This window comes from Peromyscus maniculatus, chromosome 16 (assembly GCF_049852395.1).
Source record: "Peromyscus maniculatus bairdii isolate BWxNUB_F1_BW_parent chromosome 16, HU_Pman_BW_mat_3.1, whole genome shotgun sequence".
Classification (NCBI taxonomy): Eukaryota; Metazoa; Chordata; class Mammalia; order Rodentia; family Cricetidae; genus Peromyscus; species Peromyscus maniculatus.
The window spans coordinates 51,293,520-51,310,620 of NC_134867.1; the positions used below are offsets into that span (position 1 = coordinate 51,293,520).

At 45.4% G+C, this 17,101-nt stretch overlaps 1 long non-coding RNA gene and 1 pseudogene across 2 annotated transcripts in view; both read right to left on the minus strand.

Moving 5' to 3' along the window:
• Positions 1–4,600: 4,600 nt before the first annotated feature.
• LOC143268909 (uncharacterized) overlaps positions 4,601–17,101 on the minus strand; it is a 171,815-nt gene continuing 159,314 nt past the window's right edge. For both annotated transcript variants that reach the window (XR_013045117.1, XR_013045118.1), the window contains 2 exons: positions 7,018–7,236; positions 4,601–5,210 (listed from right to left, as the gene is read on the minus strand). This is a non-coding gene — a long non-coding RNA (uncharacterized LOC143268909). The remainder of the gene's footprint in view (positions 5,211–7,017; positions 7,237–17,101) is intronic.
• On the minus strand, positions 13,483–15,633 carry LOC121823231 (serine/threonine-protein phosphatase 2A catalytic subunit beta isoform pseudogene; annotated as a pseudogene).

A 17,101-nucleotide genomic window follows, 5' to 3' on the forward strand; every position in this document is an offset into this window, starting at 1 on the left:
GGAGTCTTGAAAATGCAGTATCTGCTCATCTTAATTCTACCTTAATCAAGCAAAACTTAAGGAGCAGTCAAGGTGCATCACAAGGCGGATTTTGCGTCATGAATGGTGCCCGCTGTTTCTATCTAGTCAGTCACAGCAGAGGCTGTCGGCATGGGGATGCAGATGAGTTCGTGGACAACCAGTGGGCCATCCGTGGTTTCCACTCCCTATGGAACAGAACCACTCACTCTCAGCAATAGACAGCTCAGCTTTCAACCCAGTGTGGGGGACCTCCAGACTTCTCCAATCTCATTGTTACTTCTTAATGCTATGGTCTCATTTAAATTGTTCCTCTGTTTTTTGGCCTAAAAAGCACAAACCATAACACACACACACACACACACACACACACACACACACACACACACACACACACACACACACGTTATGTTTTATTTTGAGAGAGGACTTTTTTGTTGCTCAGGCTGAGGCTCAGCATGAACCCTAGACTCAAACATGTCTCCTCCCATCTCAGCCTCCTGAACAACTACCACTAGACATCCCCACACCCAGCTCATTATATTTTGGTTGTAAAAATACATTTTTATAGTCTTCCACTAAACTGTGAGTGTATTTCAATCTGAAATGAATGACGGAGAAATTAGGTGGAAGGATAGTGTTTGTTTGGTGAACAATCCATGAGTTACAAAAGGCCAAAGCAGAAAGCATACCCTGACGGCGCCTTGGTCATCTTTGGTAAACTGAAATGTTAAGCAGTAAGCTTGCTTTTCAAATAAAGGGAACACACAGTTAAAAAGACCCAGTCGTCTCTTCCACCATTTGGCAGTTGCTAGGAGGCCAAGGTGAGAGGAGAAACTAGTTTCAAGATTAAACTTGAAGATTCCTTCCTATGACGGGATTTCCTGACTGCTCCCAGCCCACTGGGTTAGAACTGACATTTCCCTGTAATGATCTCACCAGAGGTGCAGCCAGTATCTGCTGCAATTCATAAAACTGCAGCAAATCTTCCACTTTATAAATACCCCCCTCCACAGACTGTCTTGTTCTCTCTTGAATGACAGTCAGAACTGCCAGGACCATGTTAATGTATTTTTCCCACATGACAAGTGTCCACCAAGACAAAACTGCTTTCAGCGTGGTATAGACTAGCAAGACATTGCCTTCTTATTGCCCTCTGATTTCAAGTCAAAAGTTATATTAGAAATACACGTTCACATGAACTCAATGTAGTAATTCTCTCTTAGAGGTCTATGTGTTGATGCATACACATTCTTAGATCCTCTAGGAACTTAGAGGTTGGTTTGGTGTGTGGCGGGGGTAGAGGAGTATGCCTTTTCCTGCCTGCCATTCATCTCATAAGAACCCTCATTAGGAAAGGTAAACTATGGAAACTGGAACCTGGGTGTTCTGATGCCATTTGGTGATATGGGTGGTTGGAGAGAACCTGGTTTGGATAACAAAGTTTATTACTGTGTTCTGACAGTAAGAAACTGGGAGGGATGGAGCAATGTCTGGTTGTCACATTCTGCTCTTTGTCCCTGTGCCTGAAAGTTCAAGGAGAGATTTTTCTAGGAGACAGCAAAAATAGACCTCTGGAATGAGACTCTTATGGCTTCAGCAGATCAGAGAAAATTTTCATGGTCTATGCCAAAAGAGAAGGGCAGGAAGTCACAGGTTCCTGCTTTCTCTTTCCTCTTTCCACAAATGCCAAAACACCACATTCTGTGGTGGTATTCTAATTGTACTGAAATGTGATTTTGATTGTATGTTAATAAATAAAGTTGCCCGGAGGTCAGAGCTATTAGAGCCATAGAAAGAGTGTGGCGGTGGTGGCGTACGCCTTTAATCTCATAGATCTCTGTGTGTTCAGTGATACAGCCAGCATTGGAGACATACACCTTTAAGACCTAGTGGGCTGTACATACAGACAGTGACAAGGCAGTCACGTGTTTGGGTTTACAACCAATGAGAAGGCAGAACAAAAGACTATAAAATGACTTACACACAAAAAATAGCTCTCTTTTGGGAAGCGAGGAGTTCGCAGGAGGAAGGGTAAGGTTTTAGCTCTGAGCTCTGACCTCTGGGCTTTCTCTTTTACATTGTTTCTGTGTTTCTTATTTAATAAGATGGTTGGTTACATCTACAACATTCCCCGTGTCCTGAAGGTGAGAGGAGAAATTAGTTTCAAGATTCAGCTCGAAGGTCCCTTCCTAGTGGGACATACCTAAAATAAAAACCAGTGGCAAATGCCTAAAATAAAAACCAAGAAAGTCACGTAAATCAAGAGAAATGATATGATCGTGACTGAGATGTAGCTCATTTGCAGAATTACAGGCCACAGAGAAATATACTTACATTTCTGTACAATTACGGTATTTGAGAAAAGTTCACTGAGACATGGGACCTGAGATAGAAAAATAAGGCTCAAAGTTAAGAGGGATTATTAAAGGAGAATTCCAGAACCATTTACCTCCTCCTCAAAGGTACATGCATTTTCCTGTCAAGGTCTGGGGTGGAGAGTGGGCTGGGGATGAAGCCTCGGGACCAAGGAGATACCTGATAGGCATAAAGCCTGGAGCTCCAGTCTTGCCTTCTTTTTGTTGTTGTTGTTGTTGTTTGTTTTTTGAGACAGGGTTTCTCTGTGTAGCTTTGCACCTTTCCTAGATCTCACTCTGTAGCCCAGGCGGGCCTCAAACTCACAGAAATCTGCCTGGCTCTGCCTCCCGAGTGCTGGGATTAAAGGCGTGCGCCACCACCGCCCTGCTCAGTCTTGCCCGCTTGAGGAAATCTATTTGGACTCCTGACCATAAATAGCTAGGTCTCTCTTTCTTTGAATTTCCAAGGAGAATTTGTTTATACTAAGGAAGAAGAGATTTCTCTTTATGTCTCAAAGAAAGTGGGTGCCTCTTTCCTTAGGTGTAAAGGTCAAGGCTGACTTTGGAAGGTCCCCTTGCCTGCCATAGGCACCAGCAGGTGTGGGGTGACTGACACCTGAGGTAAGAATTTAGACAAGAGGAGGCAGGCCTAGCCACATGCATTTGTATCCTAACGCTAGTAGGCTGAAGCAGGAGGATAAGAGTTTGGAGCTAGTCCAGTTTTATGACAGACTTTGTCTCCACAACAAACAAAGGACAAAAGAAAGCCTCTTGTTTGCTACAGCTAAGAAATACCTCCTGTAGAGACCACCACTGACATCCAGTACAATAGTAATAACGCAGATATTAAACACCAATGAAGGGGTTGGGGATTTAGCTTAGTGGTAGAGCACTTGCCTAGCAAGCGCAAGGCTCTGGGTTCGGTCCTCAGCCCTGAAAAAAATAAAAAATAATAAATAAAATAAACACTAAGCAGGAACACGTGCCCTCTTACACTCAGTCGACCAAATAAAACATGTCTCCTATTTGAATCCAATCACCCAACTGCCAACGTAACTAAGAAAAGGCACATCCCGCTTTTGAAAAACGAGCTGTCACATCATGATCTGGTAGCAGTTCAAAGACTCCTTTGCCCAGCAAAAAAATATATTAATTTCTGCTTTCCTTTTAAGACTCCCACTCGCCAACACCATTTCTGAAAATTCATTTTTCTGATTAACAACTATTTCAGTGTCAAAGCATGTATTTGGAGTTCCAGTCCCAAAGTTATCAAATTCTGATGCCGGTAAATTAATTTGTTTAACCGTGGCCCAAAGCCATGTGAAAACATTTGCCTAGATGCTGGTGACAGGTAAGAGCGGAGAGAAGATTTAAAGCTGCACAAATCAGAGCAGCTCTGGCCAGGAGGAGGCTCCTTGTCTCCAAGTAGTGAGAGGACAGAGAACAATGTGGGGCACAAGAGTGCTTGCTGAGTTCCCTTTCTGGTGTGTGGAGGGGCTGGGGTGGGGGTCGTATGCACTGAAACAGGAAGCAATGGGGCACTGGGGGCAGACTGTACTTCTCTAGATCGCTCAGTTGTTTTTACAAAACATTTTTTTGAACCCAGTGTTTTGAGTGATGCTGGGAGCTGTCTTTTCAAAGTGCTCGGTAGCTATCTTTTTGGGATCACACAGGGCTGCAAATTATACTCACTGGGCTCTTGTAGAGCTGCAGAGATCCGACACTCCAGGTGACAGGGGATGTTGTAAAGACAAATGGGAAAGCCAGAAGAGAAAAGGAACCAGTGAACTAGACTCGGGGAGCTCAGAGTATACAGCAGCTCCAGCAAGCCTTCCAGCTGCTGCAGCTGTGAGACCTGGACAAGGCCTTGCTCTTGTCCCCATCTCCCACCCAAACAAGGGATCTTCTTCACTTGCTAATTTTCTACCCTCTGTGCTTGAGTGGTAGCCTCTGCTTCTGTATTTTCCTCTTCTGCGCTGTGGTTTATACCCCAGCTCTTTCTCTGAAAGAGAATTCACTTAGAACGGCCTGACCCTGAGTGAGATAAAATTCAGCACGATGAACAGAAAATCAACTCGACAATGGTTTCAACCAAAAAGCATTTCTTTTTCTCTCCGTGGCAAAGGTGAATGGTCATAGACATTGGCTCAGCGGCTCAGTGCTAACACTGATGACTCAGGGGTCCAGTATCCACAGTCTTCCAGTTTTGTGTGTTGTGGTGCGTGTGTGCCTGTGTGTGTGTGTGTGTGTGTGTGCCTGTGTGTGTGTGTGTGTGTGTGTGTGTGTGTGTGTTGCAAGGGTACATATGTGCATGCATGTATGTGCTCATTTGGGTGTGCAAATAGGGAAGCCAGAGGTAGACTTTAAGTATCTATATCAATCATTCCCTACTATATCTTTTGAGGCGGGGTTTCCCATTGGACCTGGAGCTCATCAGCTAAACTGATTAGCCAATGAGCTCCAAGGATCTACCCGTCTCCTTTCCCCCACCACATCCCCATCGCTGGTGGTACAGACTCTTTGCCTGCTGCTGCTGTGGATGCTGTCGATCTGATTCAGGCCCTCGTGCGTAGGTGGCAGGCACTTTGCTAGCCAAGCCATCTCCCGATTGGCACTGCCAGTTTTAGGTGTTGATTTGTTTTCTCCTCAGACTGATTGCATGAGGGTTGCAGATTGCCACCGCCCAGTAAACATCACCGTGTGCACCATCAAAGCAGGGACTCAGGAAAGGGTCAAGGCCATCTGTTCCCATGATGCTCTCCAGTCATACACATACAGACTTTTGCTTGCAGATCATTGATCAAAAGGAAGTCATATGACCATATTTAGCTACACCTAAGGTCAGAAAAGTAGTATTGAGCTTTTAGGGCCACAAGAACAAGAAAGCTGTGTTTATGCAAGATTAAACACAAAACTAAAACAAGTAAAGGAACATGTAAATAAAAAACAATTGTTGTGGAGTGTCTGGAAAATACTGCTGATCTTTTCAAAAGAACAGATATTACTAGGGTACCCCAAATACCTCACTGGTGTAATCCACCACCGTGAGCGATGATATCATTGTGATTTGTCTTTTTAAAACACTGTACATCTCAGTTCAGTCTCCAAGAGACGTTTTCAGATGCATGAGCCCTCTCTCATTCTGGCCATTACTTAAAAAGTCTCAAACTTTTCATAGATTAATCAGCATCATTGACAATGACTAGCTCACATGGATCATTTCATTAGGAGGCCCCAGCTCCATCTCTGTGGAACTCAGCCTTGCTCCCTGGATCAATTCCCTTCTATCGATCAACAACTGAAACTTGTTTAAAACTCACCTTTAGCTTGGCTGAAGGGTTATGCTTCTAGAGAATATTCTGATGTCTGGTTTCTAAAAAGCTCCCTGTCACCAGCCTGTAGTCTCCTGTCCTGCCCCCTTCCTAGGCTGAGACCTTCTGTTGGGTTCCCTCCACCCTGCCTACAACCCATCATTCTCACTTCTTTCAGATTCATCTTCCTCTCCCCAACCTCAGGCCCCTCTATCCCAGACCACCACACTCTGTCCACCTCTGCATTCTCCCCCATCCCTTCTTTCCCCAGCTCCCCTTGGGGATCTCTAGCCTGTTTCCTCTCTTCTTCCTCTGTGACGTCACCATCCCTCCAGATAGAGACATCCAGTTCCCCATCCTCCTGCACATCCTTCCCTGTCTTTACCTCCCCATGAGAAACTCCACACTCTAGACCCAAGCAGTTCCACCTGTTTATATGCTGCAGGAGAAGACCCTCCCTCCTGGTCCAAGAGCCACTTAGAGGAAGGGCATTGCCCATTTCTCATTTTTGTTTTTGTTTTGTTTGCTTGTTTTTCTTTTCTTTTCTTTTGATTTTGTTTTTTTCAAAACAAGTTTTCTCTATGTAGCCCTGCTATCCTGGAACTAGATCTATAGACCAGGCTGGCCTCTACTTCAGAGAGATCTGCCTGTCTCTGCTTTCTGAGTGCTGGGATTAAAGGTGTGTGCCACCATTGCCCAGCTTCTTTTTTATTTTTTTAAAGAAAAAAATTGTGGCTATAATAGAGGCTGAGGCTGACTGCATTGCCTGCATGGCTAGTCTAACTTATATGGGCAGGTTTAAGAGAATCATAAGATCAGCTAACAGAGGACCAAGGAGAGGAGAAAGCCATCTCAACTATGAGAGCCACTCAAAGGTCGCCTGAGAGATTGTGTCTGTCTATTCATGCAGATCAATAATTAGACCACCAATAATGTGAGAAAAATCAGACAGATTAATGCAACACATGCCAGGAAATTGTTGACAATCAAGACTAGGCTTGAACAGCAGGTAATCTGTGGTAGCTCCATTAGTAAAACTGTGCTCCTCAATTCACCCATCTATTAATTCATGACTGCTAATATTGTTCTTGTAATATTAGGAGTTCTACTAGTCATACAGGCCATCTTTGAGACCTCTTTTTGTATTCCAGGAATTACTCCTGGGTGTGGCAATAAAAAAAGCCTTGAAAAAAGGATTAGCATGGCAAAACAACATCATACTGTCTACTATTACAGGTGTGCCTTTTTCTCTCCCCTGACAAAAGGCATTTGGATTCTGCATGGACAAGCTGAGACTTAGCATGTTATATAGTCAGTAAACATAGCAGCACCTCTTTTGGATCAGTAGTATTGTGCCCTTGTTTCCCCCAAAGTCTGGGCTTGATAAATTAATGTCTTGATGTCTCCCCAAGTTACTGCCTTCCTCTTCCTCTTGGGACTTCTCCTTTGATGGGTTTGTCGTCTCTCTTCAGACAGTTCATGTGTCCAGTGGTCTCTGGGATGCTGGTTGGATGTATCACAGTGGGAGTCATCTGGGACTTCATTCATTTCTGGAAAGACACAATCACAACCTCACCTGGTGTTAGAAGAACATCTGGGTCCTTTCTATTGATTAGTTTCTAGATCTTTCCATTCAAAATATACTTTAGGTTGTGTCTCCTTGAGGGCAAATGATTTGGGGCAGAGGGGGAGAATTATCCTTTAAAGTGAAGAGATTGAAGTTAGCATGGCTAAATATAGTACTGTATGTGGGGATTTAGGTGGGTGTGTACACTCCCTTTGTTTTTTAAGTTGTCGTGTAATAAGTATTTGATGGTGGTGTTCCATAATAACCTGGCTACCTGGTTTTAGTTGTAATGGGACTCCTAGAAAGCAAGTGTATAGCACGTGGGAAGCAGAGGCAGGCAGATCTCTGAGTTTGTTGACAGCCTGGTCTATCTATCAAAGACAGCCAGGGCTACACAGAGATGCCCTGCCTTGAAAAAAAAAAAGGAAATGTATAAAGAGGTATTTGACAAAGTCAAGTTTTACATGTGACACGATGCTATTGTTGAGTTTCAAACCCAGGACAAATGGCTGAGATGCCTATTGAATACACCAAAGTGGACCTGGCCTCCAGGTTCTCCCAGCATCCCTCAGTCCCTACTGTTACAGAGTTTGATCTATACCTCATCCCCTACCCTGAAATCTCCAGCCCAGGAGCTGGGCTGCCCTTCCCCCATAGGCTCTTCCCTCTCCCCCTTACAGTCAGACATTTTGGTGACCCTTCCCTGTTTGGACCTTTGGCCTCCTGGCTTCTGCACTTGGTTCCCCTCCCTTCTCTCTCTCCCACCTCACCCCTTCCCACATGGCCCATCTCAGTCTGGTCATGTCCACTCTGGACTCTCCCAGATGTCCCTGCTTCTACCTATGCTCTCCTTTTTAATACAGTAAACTTTCTCTTCCACCATCCCTAGGAGCAGTCAGGGGCTTTCCCTTCCCAGTTATTTCTTTTTTCATTCAGGTGTTTTCCTAGCCCCGCCCCCATGTCACACCTGGGGCTGTGCTCTGCAGATGACCAGTCAGGGAGAGGCACTACACAGGCCTGCAGCACACTCTGAGCACCGGTCTCTGCTCACCTGACAGCAAAAAGGGCCTTAGATACTGACAACCAAATGTCAAGCTGATGTGAGATCACTAATCGTGCACTAAAAACTTGGGATGCAAATGTGTAAACTATGTCTTCAAGAGAGGATGAGCCTCCTCTGACTCCTACCTTGCCAGAGTCTGATCATTTATGTCAGATCAAGGGTGAGCAGAAAACTAAAAAACAAACAACATATATGTAACTAAGTTCTAAGTTTTAAGCTGAGAGGACGATGGCCAATTTTTTGTGAAGTAATAACATATTTTAAGTAATTATAAGGTGATCGTTTTTATATTTAATCTGGAAATATGTTTAAATTTTGCTCTTTTAAGTTTATTCACCATGAAAGTTAAGCACTTGCTTTAGCACTGATTTCTGAGCAGGACAGGAGAATGTGATCCATATAACGAATGACCAATATCTCAGGAAATTTAATCAGCACAGGTTTAAGTGCTTATGTTCATAATATTGACCTCTAGTGAGGCTATTTTACATCCCCTATGGTAGAATTTTCCATAGTTATCAGGTTATTGGTTATTGATTGTTTAAAGTAGGAACACAGAATGCAAAATAAATAAATAAATAAATAAATAAATAAATAAATAAATAAATAAATAAATGTTCCTGTAACAGTCTAAATTTATTCTTTGTCTTTTAGGAATTGTAAAAATGGGGAGCTTAAGCTGGGTAGTGGTGGTGCACACCTTTAATCCCAGCATTTGGAAAGCAGAGGCAGGCTAATCCCTGAGTTCGAGGCCAGCCTGGTCTATAGAGTGAGTTCCAGGACAGCCAGGGGTACACAGAGAAACCCAGTCTCAAAATGGAAAAAAGAAAAAAGAAAAAGTTCAAAGGCCTAACCAAAGGGTCTTTATGCCCTAGTTGCAATTTATTTTTTTCTTTTTGTACTAAAAGTTGGGCCAGTTTCAATTTTTCCCCAAGACTAGGTCAGTGATAAGAGGAGGAAGGGGACAAACCTCAGCGCTGGGGTCGGCTAGCCCTAGGGCTCGGGCAATGAGGGAGCCATTTCCCCACTCCGTGGAACTCATGAGCCCAGTCAGTTCTGACAAACAGGGCCAGCAGCCTGGGATAGGATGCCCTGGGGAGTCTGCTAGTGACTACTCCTAGAGCGCGAAAAGGAAAAGAAAAAGAAAAGGACTTTGAGCTTCTTTCTTTCTGATTGACCCACCTCTGAAGGGCAGGAGCACGGAAGTAATGCTCATGCTATTCCCGGGTGACACCATGGTCCTGTGTGTCTGTCCTCTCCTCGGGGTCCAGTCTTCCCTGAGTAGAGAGCATTAACATGGCCCTTTTTAGAGTATGCTGATATTTGATGCAGTCTGCCAAGACACCTGCTGAAGACACCGACTTTATTCTGTCTCTATGGTTCCTGATTCTGTTACAGAGGGACCCTGAGGGGCAGCTGCCAGTGAATGAGGTGCACAGACAGCGGAGATGTGGTACCCCAGGGCCTTCATCTCTCAGTTCACATCACACCCTCCACAAATACCTCAGCGCGATGGGGACTGCGGTCCACAGGGAGGGAGGATCAGAGCCACGGGTCCATGAAGGACCCTGGGAGAGATAGAGGAAAAGATGGGAACTAGGAACCCGCAAGGCTGGAGCACAGAGAGGACTGAATTCACAGCCCAGGTGTCCAGGACTTGGTGAATCTCTGCACACATCATGTGGGGCTGTACTGAGGACTCCCTGATTCTCTCCACAGCTCCAGTACACCTGTGGGTAGCCAGGTCTCAGGAAGGAACCATGCCAAAGGCTGCAGCCACCAGGCACGATCTTTCCCAGAATCTGAGCCTTTTCGTTCTAATGAACCGCCTGGAGTCCATGCTGCCCGCCTGTGAGTTCAGGGATTTAACTGGGGAAGGGAGACACTGGACTACTGAGTCAGGAAGGTCGCAGTCTCCTCACAGAAGCTCCTGGGCTTCTTTTCACTATCACCAGGACTTAAGTCCGGTCACCCTGGTCCTCATGGCGTCCCTCCCTGATTCTCTTCAGTGCATTGACAAAGTTAGGGTAAAGTCACCATGGGAGGGCCAGGAAGGGGCTGTGTGAATGAGGAGGGCAGGGTAGCAGAGGGGGTAGCTAGTGACGCCCTCAGCACCACTGGGATCAGCTGAAGTCTAAACCCAGTCACTAGTGCGAACTCCTCCAGGAGGAGGTCTCAGACAGCTCCCCTGGACCTAAGGCTTGCTGTGCTCTGAAGACTGCCTTCCCTTCCCTGAGATTCCTCACAAGCCCTCCACCATCCTGGGACCTCTTTGCCCTTGAACTTGCTTTTCCACATTCCAAAGGTATGCTACAGAAGATGACAACAGAAGAGTCCAGGGACAAGGCAGCCACAACCACACCTGTTCGACCGTCCATCCGTCCTTGTGTCCCCTCCCCCCCCCCCCCCCCCCCGTATTTCTGTTGTTTTGTTTTAAGGCAGGATTTCATACACTATAGAATCTGCAGTAATTCCTTCTTTCCCTTGGTCTTTCAAGAACCAGGATCACAGATTTGTCCAACCAAGCTCAGCTCCAATCCCCATCATCAACCTACCAGCCTGCTCAGCTCTTACCAATTTTCCATCCTTAATTTTACCTTCTCTTCCACTAGGTGGCAATCTGTGCTCATGGTTGAAGACACCTCAGCTCATCATGTGCTAGCATATCTTGTCCACTATGGAGGACTCTGGAGATCGTCATGGGTTGGGGCCTTGAAAGCTTCTGCCCTTGCTCCCAAACCCATAGAGTCTACCTCCTGGGGAGATGGCATCAGATACTGGTGTTCATTTAGGAAGGAGGGAGGTTGATTTTTCTGCAAATGGCAGGCACTAAATATTCTTCACCTGGCTAGTCTCACTATATCTGTCCTGCATCAAATACTTGGTTCTGCATTCACCACAACAGATGCAGAATGCAACAAGCTGGTGAATGGGACAGCAGATTTGCCCTCTGTCCATTAGGGGACCAGTCTTGGTACCCATCCCCACAAGGTGATTTCAAATGTATGCCAAAGCTGCCTGTTTCCCGGTCAGCAGTGGGTTCTGTGCTGCCTGTGACTTCTGGGTCAGCTGGAAATGACAGGAGGAGGTCCTGGCTTTAGGGCATCTTGATCTCTCCACTGCTGTCCAGTGGATTCCTTGGATCCCATGGCCATAGAGGACACTCCTGGAAGCCTGAGGAGCTTGCTGAGGGAGAGGTAGCAGCTTACTTGAGAACTAACCTCAGTCACCTCCTCTAGATGAGGTAAGATCTCCACAACCATCTGGGGACAGGAGATGTTCTGTCAGACAAGAGTTCTTGTCTCTCCCTGGTAGGCAGCTCTCAACACACAGTGGCTTGTCATGTCCCTGAAGCAATGTCTCACTTCTGGACATCTTGTCTGACTGTGACCTGTCCTCCTAATCACCTACTGGGAAAGAGTTTACCTCATGATATCTGACTGAGTCATGATGGGCCTTCTGATAGCCCAGGATCACAGGTGACTCTCTACCGGAGCCCAGTACCCTGCCATGAAATGGAGTGTATTTTCCCTGCTGCAGGTTGGTCAGCCTAGCTCCTGCCCAAGCAAGGTTCTCCTGTTAGAAACTGCCATGTACTCCCTCAAGGCCATTTTCTAGAACTGACCCCTCAGGCTGGCAGATTGTCCTGAGTCACAGGGCACTAGGGGCACGTCCAGCCATGCTCTTCATGGATGTATTGTCTCTGCTTTTAGCTACAGGTGCAGAGATGAGCAGGTGTAACAGAGACACTCACTCCTGTGAATACTTCAGTATTTATATAGTAGTGGTATTAGTTACTTTTCTGTTACTGTGATTAAACACCAAGGCCACAGTAACATACAGAAGGAAGGGTTTGAGAAAGCTTATAATCTCAGAGGAACAAGTGTCCATCACCTCACAGAGAAGCATGGCAGCAGGCATACATGGTGACTGGAGCAGCAACCTCAGAGCCTACATATTTTTAGTTTGCTTTGGTCTGGTATGGTTTGGTTTGGGTTTTTCAGACAAGGTCTTGCTATATAGTTCTGGCTGTCCTAGAACTCACTATGTAGAACAAGATGGCCTCAGACTCATAAAGATCCACCTTCCTCTGTCCCTCAGGTGCTGGGATGAGAGTACTGTGATACCGTGACCAAGTGAGAGCCCACAGCTTAAACCGCAGGGAAGGTCCAGAGATGAAGAAATGGGAATGGATTTTAAAGGCACTCCCCCAGTGACATACATCATTCACCAAGTCTTTATCTCCTAAACCTATCCAAACAATAGAGGACAGGCTCATTCAAATCACCACACTAGACATTCACAGTAACATCCAGGGGTTCGTGTCTGAGTGATACAACAGAAATTAAACAATACAAAAAGAATGATTGCACTTGCTGCTGGACTGAATGGTCCTTCTTGTTGGGATTTGATCAGTCCTCCTAGGAACACAATCTTCGTCTGTCTTTGAGGTGGCTCAGTTTTATTTTTTTTATATTTATGTATATGAGTGTTTTGACTGCATGCATGTATGTGTACTACATATATGCCCAGTGACCGGAGAGGTCAAAAGAGGACATTTGGTCCCCTGGAACTGGAGTTACAGGCAGTGGTGAACCACCATGTGTGGTTGGTAAGAATCAAACCTGGATCCTCTGCAAGAGGAACAAGTGTCCTTAACCACTGCACCACCTCTCTAGCCCCAATGGTTCAGTTTGAAAAATGGACACAGGAGCCTGGGGTTTTCATGGGACAGCAGCTCTCAGCTTCTTGATCATCTGCTCTGTTTTTAATTATTAAAATCCAGCCACATCTGGGTTGGCTAACCATCTATCTCTATTTAGGATTTTTGTGTTCTGTTAGCCATGACCCCCTTAAGCAGTTAGGCTTCCAGGTGGGTCCCCCTTCCTCATCAATGGACCACTGCCCTTGATGTTACTGCCTCCTGACCACTCCACCTGATTGGATTTTCTGTACCATGCAGCCGGGTGTCAGGGACAAGGACAGAATCTCTAGTTAGTGGAAAAATACAGAGCCCCCAATAAGACAGGGAACCAGATCATCTTACAGTCACGTTGCCTAGCAACAGGTCATTGAGTCAGAGCCCTTGACCCTCTAACTCTGTAAATATCCTATACAAACATCTTATTAGCTTGCCCCACCTTATGCAGATGACTGGTCCCATGTCTCGTGCACTTACAGTCTTTACTGATGGTTCCGCTAATGGTGTTGCAGCCTTCGTGGCCCAAGGCCGCCCTACCTCCTTCCTAACGCCTTTCCGGTCAATACAGTTGGTTGAACTTTCAGCAATTTTAAAGGTTTTTCAGACAATTCTGATCAACCTATTAATATCTATACAGATAGTGCCTATATTACCTTTTCAATCCCCTTGTTAGAAACCTCTCCAGCCATAAGGCCTACCTCCAATGCCACCCCACTTTTCTCCCAGATTCAACAGCTTGTCCTGACTCGCCAACACCCATTTTTTATAGGCCACATTAGAGCCCATAGTGATCTTCCTGGACTGTTAACGGATGGCAATGCACAGGCCGATGCTGCCACCAGGTTAATTTTCTCTGTCATGGTCGGCCCAGTCCTACAGGCCCAAGCTGCCCATAAGATCCACCATTTAAATTCTCAGACCCTCCGTCTTCTTTTTAAGATCTCTAAACAACAGGCCCGAGAAATTGTCAAACAATGTCCCTCTTGTGTTGTTTCTCACCCTGCCCCACACTTGGGAGTCAACCCTCGAGGCCTCCTTCCCAACCAAATTTGTCAGACGGATGTTACTCATTGCCCTGAATTTGGCAGACAAAAATTTATCCATGTCTCTATAGATACCTTTAGTGACTTTATCTTCGCCTCTCCTCATGCTGGGGAAGCAACAAAGGATGTTCTTTCTCACCAGATTCTTGATTTTTCTGCCTTGGAAAAACCAGCTAAGATAAAGACAGACAATGGTCCTGCTTATACCAGCACAGGCTTCAAAAATTTTTGTTTGTTTGATTGTTTTGTTTTTCAAGATTTAATAACTTTTTAAAAAACTTTTTTTAGGTATGTGTATCAAGTTTTAAAATGACAATACTTCCATTAAATGTGTATCACAGTTAAAATATTCGTGTTACAGAAACACATAGATAACTGTTGTTTTTAAATATATAATATATATTTTAAAAAGCCAGTTGTACTTCCACATACAAAGAAAGGTCCTGGGGAGGAAGTTATAGGAAGTAGTCTGGGGTATGCCGGGTCACATGAGGCTCTCCAAGATGAGGTGCTGGGTCAAACTGAAGAAAAGAATGTTTTAAAATATCAGCTAATTCTATGGTAGCAGCCTGGTTTCCACAGCGGTTGCAGTAATTGGGTGCACTAAAAATGGTAACCACATTACAATTTTGGCACCAATAATAACCTTCCTTTACAAGCTGGTGAGCACGAGACACCAGTGTGAGAAAGTTGGCATGGTTAAATGTTTCAGAAATACCTTGTCCAGAGGTGTAGCCAGCACCATGTGGTGAAATACCCCTTCTGCCATGGTCATCTGGATCTGACCATAAGAGATCACACATTTGGCCCTCATGTGGAACTTGTTGTAAACGATCCAGGGCTCTTATATGATCCAGTGCATCTATGGATGGAGAGAGGCCACCATGGAGGCAGAATATCTGTCCATCTACTAAAGCTGTCAGTGGAAGATGGTCAAAGAGATCTGTAAAGTATTTCCAGACGTTGTCATTTCCATACTTTAGTAGAAATTCATCGTAAAAGCCATACACTTGGGTGATCTGTCAGCTTTCATGATTTCCTCACAGTATTGTAATATGCTCTGGATAGCACACCTTTAATGCTACAAAAAGAGTCACAGTCTCCACAGAATAATAACTTCTGTCTAGGTAGTCGCCCATGAATAATAGATAGTTTGTGTCTGGTGATTTTCCACCAATTCTGAAGAGTTTCATAAGGTCATGGAATTGGCCATGTACATCTCCACATACAGTAACAGGACAGCTAACCTCTTGTTCATTTGATTCTTTTGTAAAATGTCCTTAGCCTTCTCCTACCAGGTCCGCACTTGGTTCTCCTTCAGCTGCTTACACTCCTTCAGCTGCTCCACCCCGCTGGATTAGCTTTTTGGTGAATGCCTTGTTGTCCCTGGCGGTGTGCCTTGCCTTCCACACCCTGCTTGGCTCTCTGGCCCCACTGCTGCCTTCCCCACCATTGCCAACTCAACAGTTGTGGAGCGTGCAGCCTGCACCCCACCCAAGCCCAATGGGCAGCTGTAGGCCAGGGCCGCAGCCTCCTGGAGCTCCTGCCCCGCTGGGCCCTGGCCACTTGCCCAGGGGCGTGGCAAAGGGCACAGAGCTCTGAGCTCAGAGCATGATGAATCTCAGGGATGCTCCTGGAAATGACACCTGGCCACGGCCAGAGCAGACCCTGCAACCCACCCACAGGCCTCTCCTCGCTCTCAACTTTTTTTTTTTTTTTAAAAAAAAACTTTTATTGATTCTTTACAGATTTCACATTGAATCCTGTCTCCCTGTGCCCTAGCTTCCTCTCTCTGCCCACCAAAACAGAACAAATTTTTTTTTTTTAAAAAAAACAACCCAAACAACAAAGGGACAACAACAATGACAACAAAACAAGAGAGAAGGGGAGAGAGAGAATAATCTAGTTGGGGAAGTTGTGTGGCCACTGAGTCTCACAGTTTACCCTTTAGTCCATCCATCTTTACTTGTGAGTGTTCATTGCTATGAGTCCTTGGTCTGGTTCAAGGCCTCTGGCTTCTATTACTTATGGATAATGGACTCTCTGGGGCTCCTCCTGTATGTCCTGTTGTTGTCCGGTGTCATAGAGATACTGCTGTTTTGGATCTCTAGGTTCATCCCCTTCACAAGTCCCAACAGTTCATAGATTTGGTGGATGTTGGGGTGGGCCCTGGTTCTGGGCCTGGGTGGTAGCTGAGTTGGGCAGCCTGCCAGCTTTCAGTCATCCTCACCACCCTGGGAAACTCTCCAGCACTGCCTTGGCTAGCCCACCCAATACAGACTGCAGCAAGATGGGCCCAGTTCTCTTCTCTGAAACTTATGATCACCACTGTAGCTAGAGTTTTCTCTAGTTCCACTCAGGTCTGAGGTCAGGACAAATCTCTCTCACCCACCAGTCCTTCAGCCACTTGGACCCAAGTAAACACACAGAGAATTATATTACTTATAAACTGCATGGCCATGGCAGGCTTCTTGCTATCTAGTTCTTATATCTTAAATTAACCCAGTTCTATTCATCTAGTAAGTTGCCACATGACTCATGGCTTACTGGTATCTTAACATCTGCTTCTCATGTGGTGGGTGGCGGCAGTCTCTCTCACTTAGCCTTCCACTTCCCAGAATTCTCCTCTCTCTTTGTCCTGCCTATACTTCCTGCCTGGCTACTGGCCAATTGGCACTTTATTTATTAACCAATCAGAGCAACACATTCAGAGCATACAGAACATCCAATAGCACACCTCTCTTCTACTAACAGATTTAACCTGCCTAGATTTTCTTTGTCCCATAGTGTAGACTATCCTCTGACCAGTTCCAGGAAGCCATCCCTGGAGCACTGCAGTATGTCCAGGGATCTGGCATGTGTTGTTCTAGTTTCAATCTGTTGCTGTGATAAAACACTTACCAAAAGCAACTTAAGGTAGAAAGTAGTTTATTGGACTTCTACTTCTAAGCCATAGTCTGTCACTGAGGGGAAGCCAGGGCAGGTACTCAGAGGCAGGCTGACTTGATATTCCACACAGCATTATCTATAACAAAGGAAC